Source organism: Homarus americanus, unplaced genomic scaffold (assembly GCF_018991925.1).
Source record: "Homarus americanus isolate GMGI-L3 unplaced genomic scaffold, GMGI_Hamer_2.0 scaffold32871, whole genome shotgun sequence".
NCBI lineage: Eukaryota > Metazoa > Arthropoda > Malacostraca > Decapoda > Nephropidae > Homarus > Homarus americanus.
In genome coordinates, this window is record NW_024748870.1 from 4,540,021 (window position 1) to 4,558,957 (window position 18,937).

General features: G+C 40.6%; 2 protein-coding genes across 5 annotated transcripts in view; one reads left to right on the plus strand and one right to left on the minus strand.

The window, feature by feature from the left end:
• The window catches only part of LOC121853178 (4-hydroxyphenylpyruvate dioxygenase-like protein), a 48,514-nt gene that overhangs the window by 21,437 nt on the left and 8,140 nt on the right, over nucleotides 1–18,937 (minus strand). The window lies entirely within an intron of this gene.
• The window catches only part of LOC121853179 (phosphatidylinositol 4-kinase type 2-alpha-like), a 65,157-nt gene that overhangs the window by 4,913 nt on the left and 41,307 nt on the right, over nucleotides 1–18,937 (plus strand). Inside the window, exon 1 of one of the 2 annotated variants that reach the window (XM_042347151.1) lies at nucleotides 235–285. The exons of the other annotated variant lie outside the window; for it this stretch is intronic. The gene's annotated coding sequence lies outside the window, so the exon portion shown is untranslated. Of the gene's footprint in view, nucleotides 1–234; nucleotides 286–18,937 lie in introns of those variants that run through there. 2 annotated transcript variants of the gene reach the window in all.

An 18,937-nucleotide genomic window follows, 5' to 3' on the forward strand; every position in this document is an offset into this window, starting at 1 on the left:
ATCGCAGGTGAGAAAGATATCATTCCCCACTTTTCACTTTCGTAATTTGGACATCCTCTTTTCATTACACTTGTGATCAATGTAACTTTAACTAAAATGATCAAAATGATATATTTTGGAGATATCAATATATCTATTTATATTTCTAGAGAGTGCTAAAGTGAACGCGAAAATAAAATCTTGGCAAAGCGCGCCACGGTCGAGGGAACATGCATGCTGTCTCCAGTTAGTTGACGTTGGCCGCCGTGGTGTTCGCAAGTGGTGGCGTGGCTTGCAGCTGTCAAAGTAACGGGATAGTTAATTCTGACGAGAGGGTTATCTGACTTCAGGAGTGTTCCATGAAATGGTGTACAATCCAGTGTAATATAAATTTCCATAAACAACAGCATTTATGATCCGGCGTGATGACGTATTGTAGTGCACCAATATTTCATTTATTTATATGATCCTCTGGCACTTGTGAATCGTAACGTTTTATTTACAAAATGAAAATGACCAGTGAATACTGCTTCAGAGTTTAAAAGAAAATATTATGAAAAGAGTGGTGGTAGGCAAGACACGCTTTCACCAGCCTTTGGGTAGTGACCCTGCACTTTGTTGGGTCGTGGTGAAGTTCCAGGGCCTTCTTTTAGCCCCGCCACCTTGCTACTGGACTGGTGATTAACACTGATATAACAACTGCAATAATGCTTGTTTGTGAATACATCACAGCAACAATCATCCAGAAAGTGTGTACGTGCGTACTTCACTCGGAGGTAACGAGGTGTTTTTATTTGAAAATAGATGAAATGTGATAAATCCTTTTTCACTAATTAATGGTTGGTATGTCCATGTGATTAGTGTTATCAGCAGTAGGATGCCACAGTAGTGAAGGTCACTCACAACCCCATCTTTGTGACAACAGCTGAGTAAAGTGTGACGTAGCACGCTTATCTATTTACCTGTCAGTGTCCGCCACCACAGACGCCCATAACTTGTAAACATTGTTTTGTTTACTGATAATTAAGTCATTTAAACAACATAGTTGCAATGAAAGACTAAAATGATGATACTCTCCTGATTCGCTTTTAGTAAAAGGGACGTGATTCAGGTACTGTATTGCGTGAGAAGTTAGTGCTTTACTCGTCAAACCAGATGGTCTGAAAGTTCCCATGAACACCTGTGATATGTGATGAAAAAAATGAATCCATAAGTTGATTACGCATGTTGCCTAAGATAATTCTTTGGATGCTCTTAAGATTTACGATTCTTTACCGTTGTGTAATGAAACTAAATTTTCATATTTAAATTGGTATATTCGTTATATTTACATTAGTGAAATTAAAAAAAATTGCATATATTGTTAGTCATTGATTCAGTGTATTAAAAACACATGTCTCGTTCAGTTAAAAGTACCAGCACCTCCCTCGACAATTGTGTACTGCACACATAAAATTGTTTTATGGGGAGTTGCGTGCTGCATTTCAGAACGTATGAATCAGAGGACGTGTGTCGTGTTTGTTCGTCACTGTCCGGGTCTTGGATGACAAGTGTAGCGATATTTGTCTCACTATAGAGGGTTTCACTCTTATGACTCATACTGTCGGCTCTGGTGAAGTCCTGGGAAATGCTGAGCAAAGTTTTAAAGAACAGAGGGAAAGGAGTTGAGTGATTGTGGGGGGTGGGCGCGGGAGTGGCTCTGCTGACCTATATACATGTCAACAAGTGATCAGCTGATGGTATGGTGAGACTTGCCACGTGTGGAGGGGGTGTGAGAAATGGGCTCGATTACTTCCTATTTCTGTTATTACATTTTATGAAGACGTTTTATATTTTAGTTATTAATCACCGTCACTTGGTATAAGCAGCTTCTTACAACAGACAATCAAAATAGCTCAGGAACGGACGGAGTGTCTTATGTTTACCTCTCGTCTACCCTCCCTCACGGCTTATCATGCAGCCAAAATTACACGACAACTTCTCGAAGGTTTAGAATTTCACCTCCAAAAATAATTAGATAAAATCGCAGCTCCAACCAGGAGCGAACTCGTAATAATGGTTTTAAACTAGACAAATTCAGATTTAGGCGCGAAATAGGTAAACATTGGTTTAGAAATAGAGTAGTGGACAAGTGAAACAAGTTAACAAACATCATCATTAACTCGAATACGCTGGATAGCTTCAAACATAAGGTTGGATGGATATATGAGCAATAGGGGTTGGGTGTAAATGGGACTGCCCAGTATGGGCCAATAGGCCCGCTGCAATTTCCTCCATTTTTATGTTCTTATGTTGTGTTGGGTGACATTAGGCTCCGTGGTATCTTTCATGAGTAAACCTGAACTTCCCTTTCTGGTAGAGTTTAATTCCTATCATTGTTACGCGCTTATAAGACCTTTTCTGTTGATATGTAGGAACGTTAGGACCACAACCTTCTGACACTAATATTCGTAAGCATAGTATTGTTCAAATGTCAATGTTTAAGAATGTTTAAATTTATTCTGTATATCTAAGCCATCCTCCTCTCACGTGTGATGATAATTGATTCTGGAAGCATAATGGATCTGCACCTACGCTTTACTATTATTAAAGTGTGTGTGTGTCAGCCACGAGGGATGATAGAGACTCTTGATAGATGGAACAACATAGTTATCTCACTGAAGACATTGGCTTGTTCGTCAAAGATTCTTATAATATTCTCCCGAACACATCAAGGTAAAGTCGTCTCTTAAAATTTCGGCGTCATTCTGACCGCCATCTTGGTGTAGATCAAGGGCGCCATTTAGATAATTGTGTTTTCAAATTGCCAGTTAGGGGGGGGAGGCATTAACGAATAAAGACGGAGTGTGAGTCATGTTTAATAATGGAGAGAAGGAAGGGGGATGGAGTCGGATGAGAGGAGGAAGAAGGGAGGTAAAAACGGAAGTGGGATGGGATAGAAGAAAGGAATGATGGGAATATAGAGGAGTAAGGACAGTTTAGATATCGGTGTGGTCGAGTCTCGAGAAGGATGGGAAGTGCATGTGATCGTATGCAAGTTTCGTAGAACAAGTGACTCGCGGAAAAAAAATGTTTATACACAGACGTTCATATGATAGTGGGAGATTGTTGATGTATGTATGGACTCTGGTGTGTGTCTCAGGAAGGGTAGGTATGATAAAGTAAAAGTATAACTTGTGTGATAGAAAGAGGCAGGGCAGTGTATGAATATAGGAAGAAAAAGAGTATGGCATAGCGACTGAGTGTATTGGAAGCATGGGGAGTGTAAACAAGAGCTCGTGTTGGGAGGCAGTTGACTATATTTGCCACTGCACACTTTCTGAACACCAGGTATGCCAGTGTAATGAACATAGTATTGCCTAACAGCTGTGTATAGATTTGTGTGTGCTTCGTATTGTGTGTAGCCTAAATACATATGATTATAAGGAAAACTATGAAAGCAACAAAGTATCTATGCTATACTAGTTATCAAGAGGAAGGATTATTCATAGCAGGTGATATATAAGTGAATGACCCAGGATTACTAGCATGTAAATTAGCGTGTGTCCAGTTTATTGTCAAGGTTCATTACGGTCACCACATGAATGAAAGACTGACAAAGGTGGGTGGCTGAGGGTGGTAGAGGATACAGAAGTTTTCTCGGAATGGACTACAAATGGCAGCTTCTACATATATATATTTTTTTTTTGGAGCGCCTCCTTGATGTTTTGATGCGATTTTGGTCATACTGAGCCAGTTAGAGATCACATCTAGAGTTAAGTGTATGTTTCATGAGACAAATAGCAGCTCTAACGTCTCCAGTTGGTCTAGGGAAAATTTGCCTACTGCATCAGCTTCAGAGAATTGTGGCTCAATATTATTAGGTTTTAATGTAATTTTGATGGTGGTTTATACATTATTTTTTATGCTTGATCATAAAGAAGCTTAGTTAATGCAGTCTTACATCATCAGTTACGACAAATTCTACGCAAGAACCTTAAATCGTCCCTTGCTGCAGCAGCGGAACATATCTTGTGATTTTTACCCATATTACTTTTCAGTTACGTATAATTATTATGATAATAATAATAATAATAATATGCAAATTGAGATTAAATAATTTTTTTTAGCTTGGGTGCAGGTGATAAAAGTGCTCTTAGATGACGAATTGATATTTAATGTAAATTATAATTTCATTGACATGCCATAATATAGTTTTATAATATGACGGATCATATAAACGTTGGTTTTCAGTTTTCTGACGTCTGTCACTGTTGAACCGAAGAGCGTTGCCTAATAACTCGGGTTTGTTTGTGAGAAGCAGCGCCGTTACTCACAATGTCAGCACTATGACTCCTACAAAGTTAGCATTATGCTCTCACAGTCAGTATTATGACTTAAAAGACTCACCTTCTGGCTCCGTAATATGTATGTTACATCACCAGCTTCCTGCATTTAATGAAATTTTTAAAATGCCTTGAACCTTAGTCTATATCGTTCTAATATATGTTTTATACCTCACACTCACAATTTACAGCCTAGCAAGTATCGCGAACTTTATAATGACGTAATTTCTAATGTGTCGTACCTAATGTCTGGCAGAGATACCACTGCTGGTCCAATCCAGTTCCGCGAGATAAACTACGGGGGATTCGTCGCTGGGCATAATATAATACTCCCGAGAGCCGCAGAGGTGTGAGACAGCCCCGACCAGGGTTCGCTAAGCTCACATGAAGGCCCGAAAGTCCCAGCCAGTCGACTATGACTGCCTTGTCTACTAGACCATTAAACACTTTTTGGTCGAGTGTCCTGGCCTGGGGGACCTTTGGAGGTCTCTTCCCAGGATCGATGAGGGGGATGGTAACTACCGTCTATACTTGGTTCTGGGGCAGGTGCTTCATTCCCAGAGGCTGGAGTTTTTAAGTTGACCGAGGAGGCTGACCACCTCCCGAAAATATAAGTTAATTTTATGGGGTTTTGATTATACAGTAGTTATATTTATATGCAACTATATTATCTCGAATTTTATTTTTATTTTCATAAAAAACTAAGTGAATATTATGTCAGATGATGTAAACTAACGACGTCAGATATACTATACTGTATATAAATCAATAAATTCTAATTTTGAAAGCCAAAAGTTTGGAAACCTAATAAGTATAGATGAATGATTGAAGATTTAGGGCAGTTTGTCGAAAAACATTAATATCTATGAGCAGATTCCTTTATCTAGCTGCCAATTATTTTTTTTGTTTCTTTCTGCGACCAACTAATTTGTTTACTATTTTAAACTAACACCTAATTTCTTTACTTCTCTCGGTTACCAACTAATTTCTTTGTTAAGTTACCAATGAATTTCTATACTGCTCTCGGTTACCAGTTAGTTTCCTTATGTAGCTACCGGTACTTTCGATATTTTCGGGAATACGGAACTAGAAAAATAAGCATTAGCATAGTAAATATATACACCATGAACTTCTAGGCTAAACTGAAATAAAAATGTTTTAATACAAAATATTGGCTGTATTACACAACTAAAATGAGAATAAATTTGTTCCCATACAAAAGTTCACAAAATTGAATTCCTTGTAGTGTGAGTGAGTGAGTAGAGGTGAGGCCCGTAATGACGTTATAAAGAAGCTTGGGATGATCTTGGGGGGGGGGGGGGTCATTACGAGGCGGCAGCGACCTAGCAACGATAACACAATGGCACCTCGCCAGATACCGGCTAACGGCGGGAGTTACTCCATCACCCTCTTTCAACATGATCATACATTCTCACACCCCCCCTTTATTTTTCATTCTTCATTAAGACAACTGGCCAAGTAGGTTAATCTGTAAACAATAATTATTGAAAATTAATTAAACTGATTCGTTTTATTCTACATTTATACTAGACATTATTTGAACGATAAGCCAACAGCTGGCGAAGTGCTTCTGTGGCTTTACAAACTGCTCGATGTTTTTGACATTGTACAAAAATAGGAATAAAATGAGTTTCTATTGTCGCATTTATAATTAAATTGTAAATTAATTTGTATTGATTTTTATTCACTCAAGGCCACATTCAACAGTCGTAAATTCACTGCTAAAGTTTGTTCACCAAGTCAAACTAGGCTGGACGGGGTGTCTGAAAGCCTCTCCGTGTCATAGATTATTATTACCAAGTCATGATTTAAGATTTTCAATTATCAGATTATCATAATTTAATTATTATTTTCTAATAATAACAGGTACCCCAATAACTCATTTAATCGGTGTGATTGTCTTTAGTACTGTCTTAGTTTTATGAATAAGTTTTCATTTTATAGTAATTGATTCGTCGGGTCACCTAAAATTCTCCCTCTGCTTATTTCACCTGAAGACTAACCGTAACCCAACTCCCAAGGTGGCAACATGGTTCTTATTCTAAAGGTGATCCAGTAATTTAGATGGTTCTACAGTGGGCAGCCAGTTGCCAGATAATTTAGGAATTATGAAGACAATAAATTAATAAAATAAATAAATTCGAAGTTAAAGAAAAATGCGTGAAATATCGATGGAGCATAAAATATTTAACTGCGAACTCTTGCTCCACAAATCACGACCTCCCCAAGTTGTGTAGATAGGGCGTTGGCTGGGAGTTCCAGTAAAAAAATGTGGCCATTGGTGATCACATTAGTCAAATTAAAAGTATTTAAAGGGTAATGTGCCAAAGTTCAGAGCGTGTGTACAGTACAAAAACGTATCGAGACCCAAATTGAAGAATAAACTTGAGAGCGGTGCTGGGTGTTGGTTTTCTGTGCTGTCCGCCTTAGTGTGGTATCAATTAATTGGTTAAAAATGGAGTGTAGGAGATAAACAGAAAAGATAACGATGCAGTTGGTGGTGTAAGTTTTGATCTCGAGCAGACTTTCACTGTTAAATATTTGCATATGAAATAGAAGAATTAATACAGGAAATCGGTTTATCAAATATTGTACAGGCATTTAACAAGAAAATAATGCTGGCTTCCCACCACTTCCCTGGCGTCCGGATTCTCAGAAAGTGAGATTTATAGTAGGTGTAGTAGGAGAGGAGCAGCCCGAGGGGTGGAAGGAGGGCAGAATACAGTATAAAAGCCAAGACCTAAATTTAAGAAAAGAGGTGAGAGAGGGTGGTAGGGTGACATTTAAGGGTGTCAATAAGTGGGGGCAAACTGGCTGGTTTGTGGGAATTTTCATAAAACAAAACAAAAATAAGTAAAGAATTCGGGAACCCGGTAGTAACGGAGGTGTAAGGGTGAGCAAGGCCGGCGGGTGGATGGATCGTCAAGGGACACAGATAATGTTGCCTGTGTTGGAACGACTCCCCAGGGGTGCAGTGCCTTAAGTCAAGACTAGCTACCTGAGATGTGGTGCCGAGGTACAGGTAACAGGACCAACACTGATACTTACAGTATGTTCGTAGGGGAGAGACTATAGATGATTCTCTGCATTTGGAACTGTAAAACTTGCCTTTTGATGGTGGGTGGTGGAAGGAAGGTAGTGATGTTGACTGTGTGAAGAAATGCTGTAGAGAGTTGTGAAGCGGTGTGATGGCTTTTTCGACGTTGTCAAGGAGAGTTATTAATAACGTTGTCACAGTTCCTGATGCACTCGGGAGTTGGTCAAATATATCCTCGAGGGCAATGAAAAAGGCACTTACGAGTGGTTTAGTACACATACTTGGGGTTAACAGGCGCTACAACGTGCTAAAACAAACCCGAAGTGTGAGATAATCTTAGGGAAGTGAGTCTGTCAAAGGTAGGCAATGTTGTGACAGGCTTTGTGGTGATGGTGTGGCCAGATCTGGCATCAATACCCTATCATGTGCCAGGAAAGTGAGTGTGTGAGGACAGCTAAGCACACTGTTCTTGAGCTCTCATTCTGTGATCCTGAGACACAACCGAAGACACTCACACTGCACTCCAGGCATTACACAGGATAATATTATACAGTCACTGACAGTCAGGGACAAACTATACTTGAGGCACTCACTCAGGACATAACACACCCATCTCTCAGTTCACTGGCTCTAGGTTAGTTAAGCACAAAACTTTAAAATATTCAAGACAAATTTAAAAAGCAGAAAATGTTAGGCATAATATTTTTTGGCTGTTAAAACTTCTTGCGAGCCATTTTCGCTTTAGATCTTTTCAAAATAATTAGTATACCCATGTCAGAAGCAGCAGTAGTTTATAACGGTACAAGACCACACACTGAAAATCGATTTCTGGTAAGGAACGTTTTTGTGAAATCAACGTTTAAGAATTGGTGTGTGGGGGTCTATCAGAGGCTTACAGTGAACAATTAATACAATACAATTGGAAAATAAATAATCACATGGTTCCTGAATTGTAAATCACCCTGTACACTGTATAAAAAATAAACAGCAGTTCACACATTAAAAGGCGGCGATCATCATCCTCGGTTGTACTGACAAAGGCTGAGAAGTTGACTGAAATCTGGGTGTTTTGTTTACTGGAAATAAGATTCACAAATTATAATTAAATAATTCAGACACACAACAGAATTTGTAAAGTACATGGCGATACCGCTCATTCTGCTTGGGACACTGTCACACTACACCCTGGACCTACACATAACTTACTGAGAGGTGTCTGGTGTAGATGGGAGGTGTGTACAGTGTGATCGATACACTGCTAGGCTGCAGGTCTTTTCAACTGAAGGTTTCACACAAGTTGCCATGCACCTCGTTACAATACACAAATGTCACCGCAACGTTCTTGTCTCACATTCTTCACGCGTTCAGAGGTTTACACAATGTATATTTATTGACTAGAATGCATTGAGTTTGAAATATATTTGAAACCGAAGTTCTTTATAAAGTAAAATATTTACATGCAGTATATTGCATGTGTGGAGGAATGTCCCACTAGTCGATGAATACAACAGGCGGGTTAGTGGTTGTACTGCCTGACATATTGAGACTTCTTTGTCGAACATGGCAGCTTAATATACTCGGTGAGTCAACTAAAATAGTAACTAGTTGTCAAGTGTGGTGTGCAAATAGGCGAGACTTGTGTACATGCGAGAGATTTTGTTTGTGCAGGTATGTTAGACCTTTTCTTGTACCGTAGGTTTTGTGTTAGTTCACCATCAGGGTCTCAATTCCCAGCATTTTCCTCCTCTTCACAGCAATTCAACTGTGTGTTGGGGGGTGTGGGTGTGAAACGCCTGAGTTGAAAAGAACCTCTCGGTGTTTTGTTGTCAGGGAGGGAGGAAGTTGGATGAGAATGAGCGGCGTGTATGTGTGTGTGGGGAGGCGAGCTGCACTACCTCACTTAACCTGCTGGGCTGCTGGTTAGTGGGAGGAGGTAAAACAACCTCTACTAGAGTGAAGGAAAAGGTCCAGAATAATGTGTGCTGTGGTGCCTGGACCAAGGAGAAGGAGAATTACAAGGGTATACCAGGTGATGTATACCTAAGATGGAATATTTAAGTGTGTCTACATTCCCACAACGCCACACCCTTAGGCTTGTACCGTCTTTCCCCCAGCTCACCCCTGGACAGTAAAACGAAAACTGATTTTCTTTAGCATGTTCCTTTTTATACCGTGTTGGGAAGTCAAGTTTGTGAGTTATAAAATTAATTTTTTTTTTATTGATTACTGATAATTTACGTAATATCCAGCATAACGATTAGCGATGATTCGTTGGATAAATAATACACGTTTGTTAGCAAGTTGGTGATATAAAAACAACTGCATCGTCCTGTGTGAGTATCTTTTGACTTATATGGAGAAAAAAAAACCGTGCACCCTCAGACACCTTTCCTCTTGGTCCTTATTATTAGGCATAGGGTGTACGTTTACTCTGCCACTTCGTTTAAATCCAGACGTTACAAATCGAAATATCTGAATAATCTGCCTTGTTCACATATTTGCCATGAGAACTCTGCTTTGTATACTTTGGTCATATAATGTTTTCACGTTAATTACCTAAATAGTCTATGTCGGTCCCCATTCCCGAACCCTAACTTAACCTAACCCCGAATCCCTAACATGCACTAACTTAATCTAACCTTCCACTAACCTAACAGCACAAACCCCAAGCAACGATATTGTAACTTAACGAATTCAATCTGTAATCTATACACTGACCTTAACCAACCCCTAATTTACAGATGTATTTTAGGTACAGGTGAGTTGTAGGTACAGGTGCGTTGTAGGTACAGGTGCGTTATAGGTACAGGTGTGTTTTAGGTACACGTTGTAGATACAGATGTAAGGGGGCTCTTCTGTATGCATCTACATACTTTGTTCGTTGGTATATTTTGCACCAGCCATGTACTACACCCTTACAGGTAGCACTGCTTCCATGTGTTGTGGCGGTTGAAAGACTAAATATGGTACACCTGAAGATTCGCCTCCCCCAGTTTATTTCACCTGAATATTAACCACTCTTAACTTTATCTGGGGGTTAGGTTAGGTTACCGTTAAGGAGAAGGGGAGGGAAGTGAGTATTAGGGAAGTTACTGGTTATATCTGGGAATTTATGGGTGAAGGAGGATTGTTTAGGAAGTGCGGGGATGGTATTTGGGGAAGCGAGGAGAGAGAGGCAGGGGGTAGTTGGGGAGGAGTGGAGGGGAAAGGTATATATTTTGGGTCAATCAATACTCACGTACTACGCATTTCTCACACCCAAAGACACTTATTATTCACAAACTTCATAACGCCATTTCATGTTTGAGTCCTTGCAATCTAATATACTATAGGAATAGCCGTGGCTCTCTCTCTCTGTCTGTCTGTCTGTCTGTTCTGGGCAGCCGAAACGACACAATCGTTTTTCATCAAACTTGGTGGAAAAATCGCAAAAAAATCGTAGAGTGGAACAAACCTGGTCCCATGTCGATATTTTCTTTAGGAAGGCATTAATTAACCATTTTATTTACGATGAAAAACTATGCAAGTCTACGGACTTGGCGCACCCTAATTCGCTGTACGCTAGCCAAGCACGAGCATTCAAACTTTCACCGGGTACGAAGGGCCCGCTATCACTTGTGACTTAATTATACAAGATAATTAGCATGCGGTAACGCCCCCAAAAATAAAAGTAATTCCGCGATAGGTTAGGAATATTATGCAGTTTAAACGAATAATATTGCCAGTTGATTTCACTACACATGTAGTATGATGTTGGTGGCCCAGATACTTTGGTGTTTGGTAGTGGAAGTGGCCGTCTAACCAAGTCAAGTTTCCTTTTCTGCAACTTAATATCCTGTTTGGCTAGATTTTGGTTAGTGGAGGTTAGTATTAGGGTGACTGAGGTTTGGTTAGGTTAGGTTTATGCTAGGATAGTTAAACCAGGCTGCATTGGTCAGGATAGTTATGTTCAGCTAGGTTTATATAAGGGAAGGAAGGGGTTAAGATAGTTAAGCATGGTTGTGTTTGTTATTATTGGAAGGCTAGGCTACGTGTACAACCACTAAAAAAATATTCGGCACCCTTACGGCGTGATACAATATGACACGGGTGCCGAATAATTTTTAGTAGGTGTACGGTAGAAAACAAGGCTAGGGTTGATTTATGTTCGGCTACAGATAGGTTAGGTTAGAGACGGGCACCCTCACACGTGTATCAGCCCCCACATCACGCCGAGCACACATTAAAGCTGCTCTGGCAAAACCCGTGATGAAAAAAAAATAACAAAAATAGTACGTAGATAATGAATTCGGTCACAATGGCGGGCAATTGGCACGGAGCTGTATGCAAAAATGGCTTGTTTCAATTACATTCCAAGTGCATGTTAATTGTGCAGGTGATATAGGGGCTATAGTGGTGTTTGGGAGACTGTATTAGTGCTGATAGTTGTGAAGTGATCATAAGAGTGAAGGAGTGGTGCAGTAGTGTGTGGTGGGAGGGAAGTGGGTCGACTTCTGCCGGTGCCTATTGTATTTTCTACCAAATTTCTCTCCAAAACAAAATTGAGTAAATAAATTAGTATTAATTCTCAAATAAGGAGGCACCGACAGTTATAATTTATCTACTAAATATAGAGAAGGTACAGGTATTGAAATGAATCTTGAGGGCATAGCTACAGTATACCTGTATGTTAGGCTCAAAGAACGAATTTACTCAGTGACAAAAAAAAGACCACAGCCTGGAAGCTAAATTTCATTGTAGGTTAAGTTAGGTTAGGTCAGGTTAGGTCGGGTTGGGTTAGATTAGGGGAAATTGAAGACCGTTGTGTTTATTGGGAAAAAACCCACGACACAAATTTTTGCTCGGGTTATTTTGTGTTCACAGTGCGCCCCCACAAATTCTTCTCCAAAATTAATTTTGCTGTTGTTTAGTTAATGTATTTATTTAAGTGTCAGATAATTTAAACCTGCTGTTATAGGAGTCCAGAAGTTTTGAAACGTGCAAGACAAAGGTTGACAATTGTCTAACAAAAACCTTATCCAAACATCTCATCGGTGTCATAAATAAAGGTTAAAGACGAACGGAAATTAACTATTATCTAACATTTTTGTTCTGTTTCACAGTTTCGTAGATTTCAGTGCTCCAGTACTCGATTCATAGTACTTGATAGTGTAATGTCATTAACAGTGCCATTTGCTCACCCTAGCATTTTTTTCCACGACTCGCCACTGGTCAGACTGTTGTAGATGAGTTTGAAAAGAGCTAAGAGAGTAAACAGAAATATCCAAGGATATTTACTCAAGACCTTTCTTCAGATTTTGGTGAAAAATGAAACGCCATATTAGTTGACGAAATTACAACCAAAGATTATTATGACACATACCGACACCATATGCTGTCTTTAGTGTTGTCACATTGTTGGCAGGTAATCCTGATCCTCTCATGGTAAACTTCTTAGATATTATAAAGTAAATCAATATATTTATAAAAAAAATCTTGTTATATTTACACATTATTTATGGAGATATATGCCGGTACTGTGTGTAGTGGTGAGTCACACTGTAGGCAAATAGTCATGATCCTGTAGATGTAGGGTTCTGGGTATTAAGAATGTTGTCAAAAAACTATTCCTCAAAACCCCAGTCACTGTACTAATTATAATTTTTTAAAGATAATACGATTTTAAATGCAATAATTAGTGAACAGTTGTAATAAGAACTTATCTGATAGTGACGGGGCATCTGTAGTGAAGTAAAACAGCGGGGTTCTATCTCATAATGGTTACTTTTTTGTAGGACTGGTGCAATTACTAACATTGTTACGCGCTTATATACCTTAGTTATTGAAGTGCAGTAATAACATTTTAACAGTTGCAACAAAGTGAAGTAAAACCATAAACCATAAGAATCGCTAAATTATATCCAAATTAAACCTAATCTAACCAGTCGCATCCCAAACCTAACATGGTGTTATGAAAGGGAATATTAAAACTTTATACATTAATGTACAAAATAATAATGGTGTCTAGATACTTACAAAATATGAGAAAACAATGAAAAGTTTACTGACGACACTGCGAATAATCTCTACCCGTCTTGGTGAACCTGCGTGAAGGCTAGGCTGCGGGCAAGTGTACCTAGCTAAGGATTCACTTCGTATACTGTGTGTTTACATTAATGGGATGAACAGGTGTATGTGTGGGCCACTATCTTGTCTTATCATTTTTTTGTCACTTTTCACACTTGTCTTTCATCACCTTCACTATCATTCACTTTTTGAGGAACTGTGTCTGTTGTTTATATCTAAATCTGTAGTCTGTGGTGGTTGTAGTCTGTGTTGTGGTGGTCCTAACCGGGTTGTGGTGTTGGTAGTATGTTATCTGTTGCTCTCGTTAGCCAGGATGTAGTACAGTGACTCGCTCCCTGTAAGGCCTAACTAGGTGAAGGACAAATATGCTACCTCTACTGTACAGGCTGTAGGTGTATTACGGTAACATGCCCTGTATTTATTAGTAACAGTCGGCGTTCGTATGTTTTGTGCAGTGCCCTTTGAAGCTAATCACACAACATAGGTAGAGGAGGAAGGGAGATAGATAAAGAAAATCAATCATAGGAACATATAATAATAGTATCAGGGTAAATAAATGAGGTGAGAGTGGGAGGATGTTGGTCACGACGGCTCTCGCTGCTGCCTCGAATTTAAAAGTAGTTTTCCTAACCAGTTACTTCAGCCGCCCCACTCCTGACCTTCCTGACTTACTATACAGCATTTATCTCTCGTGTTATGGCCTTTTAACGATTGTTCTATGAAAAACGACGTGATACGTAAAGTTTGTCACGCTTGGGGCATCCTGCATTATCAGGCGAGGTATGTTGCTGATGTCCAGGATCATTTAGATATATGACATCCATTGACCACACACCGCTACGAGAAATGTTAGGTTAGGTTGTTGAGGGAGAAGAGTGGTGGGGATGAATCAGATTTGCCCAGCGATGGGGCTAGTTTAGTGGGGACCCCCCTTGCATCCTTTGCAAGGCGAAGCGCAGAAGTGTTCACAGCGCCCAACAGGGAAGCATGCGGAGTTCGTACTTGCCTTCGTGACTCACGCATGCATTAAGGACGCAAGTGCCTGAAGGGTCATGGGTTTTGTCAGCCAGTTATATACTCGTATATAGTGACAGGATGATGAGTGTGTGGGGGGGAAGTTCCCGGTACAATTCATCTGTTTATGGCAAAGCGTGGCAGGTCCCTAATAATGTCAAGTGCCAGGCCTGTCTCTAGGAGGAGGGATATCTGGTCATGGTACTTCTCGTGTATGGTGGTGACCTGCCTCTTGCCTATTAGGGTGAGCCAGCCAGCTGGTGGAGGTGAGCGTCACTGAGACAGTGTGAATCACCTTCCCGTCTCCCCCCCCACAGTCACACGGTCTCTGTAACGCTTGGCGTCACATGGTGAAGCCTGTGGTGGCCACACGTGACGCTAGCTCACAGTGTGGTCTGTACACCCAGACTTTCCCTCCACCACCACCACCCACAGGAGTGTGTGTGTCGGGGTGGGGGGCAGGTGTGATACCCCTTGTGTTGTGTCACCTACAATGCAGCACACAAGCAGCGGTGACTAGTGTGAGTCTTGCACTCTCAACATGACACTACTGCAGGTAACATGACCATGACGTGTGACAAGTAACGACGCTGTAGTTTTTAAATTTTGGGGTTTGTTTTAAAATCAATTGATTTATATAAAATAAGTCCCTTCTATTAATGTTTTTGGTTTGATGCAATTATGACGGCGGAGCCCTTGGCGTGTTAGAGCTTTGGAGTAGTTAATTGTGGGAGTCACGTGCACCAAGTGGCAGAGAAGCAGCCACGAGTGAATGACGCACTACAAGGGTCAGACTCGGTCCGTCACACCTCAAACACCTTGTGCACGAGGAGTGTTTTTGTCCGATTGTCTTTAAGAAATTTGTTGTATAAGGTGTGTTGCGGTATGAATTATATGTGTATCACGGTACAAGAAAATTCAGGAACAAAATTCTTCTTTGGTGTGTGTGTGTAGAGAGAAACATTATTTCCACAATGTGAGGTGTGGGGTAAAGGTGGCCTCTTTCCCCCCCAAGCGCTGCACGTTAATGCATTTTAAGGCGGGACCTGAGGTGGGAGGCAGGGGGTGATGGTGATGGCCTCTGCACCCTCCACCACCACATAAACTACACCCAAAACACACATTATCTTTAACGCTCAATACGTCCGACATGTTTAGGATATGTGCATTTTTATGTCGGTATCTGAAATAGACCCCAATTACTAATATACTAACAGTTCGTGATTGATGATACGGATACAATGAGGTGAATATATGGTGATACAGCAGGTGGTATTGATGCGTGCTGTGGCTAGAGTGGTGCGGGCCAGCTGGAGGTGGAATAATTCAGGAGTTGGGTAAGTTGTGGTGTTGGGCAGGTAGCGAGGCACCTCACCTGGGACCTTCCATGGTTCCACCCTGAGTTTATACTGTTCTTACTCCACTACTGTATAACATTACTGCACCATCAACCTCCTCATTTCCCACCCATGACTACCTCTACCCCAGACCCACCCTGATCTCAGGATACTACATTATCACCACCACTAACACCACTTGCCAACTTTCACCACCATCTGTTAACAATCGCCACCACCATCTACCAACCATCATTACCACCATCTACCGATCATCACCACTATCCACCTACTTTAAGAAAAATAGGCACTCATTTCATCCCCAAATATATACGTAGGTAATATTTAATTCACTCTACACCACGTAAGGTTAGGTGGGTGATGAGGCAGTGTTTTCCCACTCTTTATATATGTTAATGAAGTAATGTGTCTGCACAAGAGTGATGAAAGATGTGAATTTAGCGACGACATTCAAGAGAAGCAGCGACAAAAATGGTATCAAGAGTTTCCAAGGCTGAAGGTATAACGGAGACGAATGCACACAGTAAAAAATATAGTATCGCGCAGGGGGAGGGTTGGGGTCTGCTGACTTTCGTAATGATGCATACATGATCCTGGTGTGCCGGGAGGGTTGGTATGCATATTTGAGTGTGTTGTAAAACCATTAACCTGTTTGTTGTGGTACCGAGTAGTGTTACACGATACTGGTGTGGTAGTCAGGCAGTTTACCTCCACTGTATCAACACTGACATAGTAGACCACTGGCAGAGCTGCTCTTTAGGGCTTTGGGACATACTTGGTATAAGAGAAGTAGACTCATCCAAGTTCTGGTAATTTGCATAAAGTCAGTATGTCCGCAGGTATTCAGATATGTTAAGTGTGACGTCTTATCTGTTAGTGCCATCATAGTCTACTTTGGGTACATGGATGAGACACCGTGAAACACGTATTATTGTTTGCCGTTTTTGAGGTTATTCTGAACAACACAATTTTTAATAAACAAAATTTTACCAGAACGGTGCGAATCTATACTCACTCGGAAACCTTGTCTGTATTTCCGACTGAGGGAGAAGGACCCTTTATTTTCTGGTGCTGGATGGCTCCCTCTCTAGGCTCCTGTCTCAACCTCTCGCCTGTAGTCACACTAATACTAAGCCCCGTGGATCTGTTTATACATACCATTAATGGCTATTGTCTAGGTCACAACCACAAAGACGAAAGTAAGATTTAACCTCGTTACTAATATTATTTTACCTGTTGCTCCAGACCTCTCAGCCTATAATTAGTGAGAATTATTATAAAAAATTAGCAAAAATTTCCCAAGAACGGTTAGAGTGGAGTATGTAGAAAACCAGCGGCAGTGTTACATGTGGTGGGCAGTTGTTGGTCTTCACCGCGAACTGACTGTGCTAGCCACCACAAACCCACCCCACCCTCTTACCCTAACGTACTAGACAACCACTCCTCTGTCACCCACCTTGACCACCCACCCACCGAGACACCTACTCTGACAAACTCATCATCATCATCATCACCACCACCACCCACCCACCCACCATAACCACTATTACCCCAAACACCATTACTACCCACACAGCACAATATAAACAATACAGTAATATGAAATTATATCCTCAGCGTGAGGGGATTGATGGGGGATGTTTTATTTTAGTACGTTAAACAGGTTAAGAAAAACAAAAAAAATTATGAATATGAAGGGAAAATCTGACTCGCCTGTGAAAGATAACACTGCCATACAAACACTGACTGAGGGTCATTTTACGATTGACTTTCATTGGGAAATATGTCACTAACATACTGTAGAACAGGTTACTCTTTCATGGTGACTCGGTTGTATATATAGGTAAGAGTTTGGTGGTTGTGTGGTGATGGTGAAGCTGTGTGGTGATGGTGTTGGGGGTAGGTGTAGTTAAGGGTGGTATAAGGCATAGTGAACAATAGTACACCTCAATGTACAGTAGAAGTATACCTGAGTGTACATTGGTATACCTGAGTGTGTACAGTGGTGGGCAATACCTAAGGGCGGGCCAGGCAGGTACTATGCAGTGTACCTTTAAGAGAGGGACACAAGCGAGTATATTTAGTAGTTGGGTCCCACCCCTCTCTCTCTCTCTCTCTCTCTCTCTTTCTCTTTATCAGGAGAAAAAATAAAAATACTAGAATCTGTATTTTTGCTGCTTCCTGTTGGATAAATGAACCCGAACAAATATCATTGCGAAATTGTATTTATTTATTTTTTAATTTTTTTGACAGACGTCTTGGCGATAATTTAGAAAATAAATGATAGCTTGCTTAAAGTAAATATGATTGGGGGTTACGATTCTGCTAAGTTAGGTTACGATTTTACGACATTGGGTTACGATACGGTGATATTGTTGCGAATATTATCTTGACTTACTGGTTTTGCTGTTAAATTTTGTAAACAGGGTGAGGAAGGCATAAAAGCGACGTGTACTTACTGAAACACCGCCGCTAATCCACCAGGGACACTCACACTGCACAAACCGGACTGTTTTTAAATAATCTGAGGGAGGTTGCAGTGTTGGCGACATTCTACAAACATGACATTACTACAATATTGGCTTACGATATTGGTATATTGGGCTAGGATGTTGCGATATTGGGCTACCATAAAGCGATATTAGGGCACTGCTTGTTCATGTACAGTATACTTTTACCACTAAACAACGTTGGCGGAGACCAGCTGTGAACCAGGGAACACACTCGGGTGAGGGGAGACCACACACTAGCTCTCTCCACCAGCAGACGAAGGCTTTCTACTTTTGTGTTCCAGATATTTGTGAAAACTGTTGTTAATCTCTCTCACTTCATGTTGTATTTTGGTTCACCTGGAGATTAAGACATTCGAGCTTAATTCACCTGAAGATTAACCACTCTAATGTAAAAATACCCCAAATATATTAAGTTTGTCCTGATTATCCCCCCGCCTGGCCATTAAGAAAGTGTTGCTTTTCTCGACACAATTTCTGAAGCTTTCACAGGATATTGGAACTAACCGGGTTTGATGTGGTTTAGTCGAGTTATGGTTATTTGCGTCACTTGTCGGAAATGTTTATTTAGCCTTCCTGGTAAGGTGGGTCACGCTGCAGGTTGCTGATGGCCGCGTGTTAGGGACC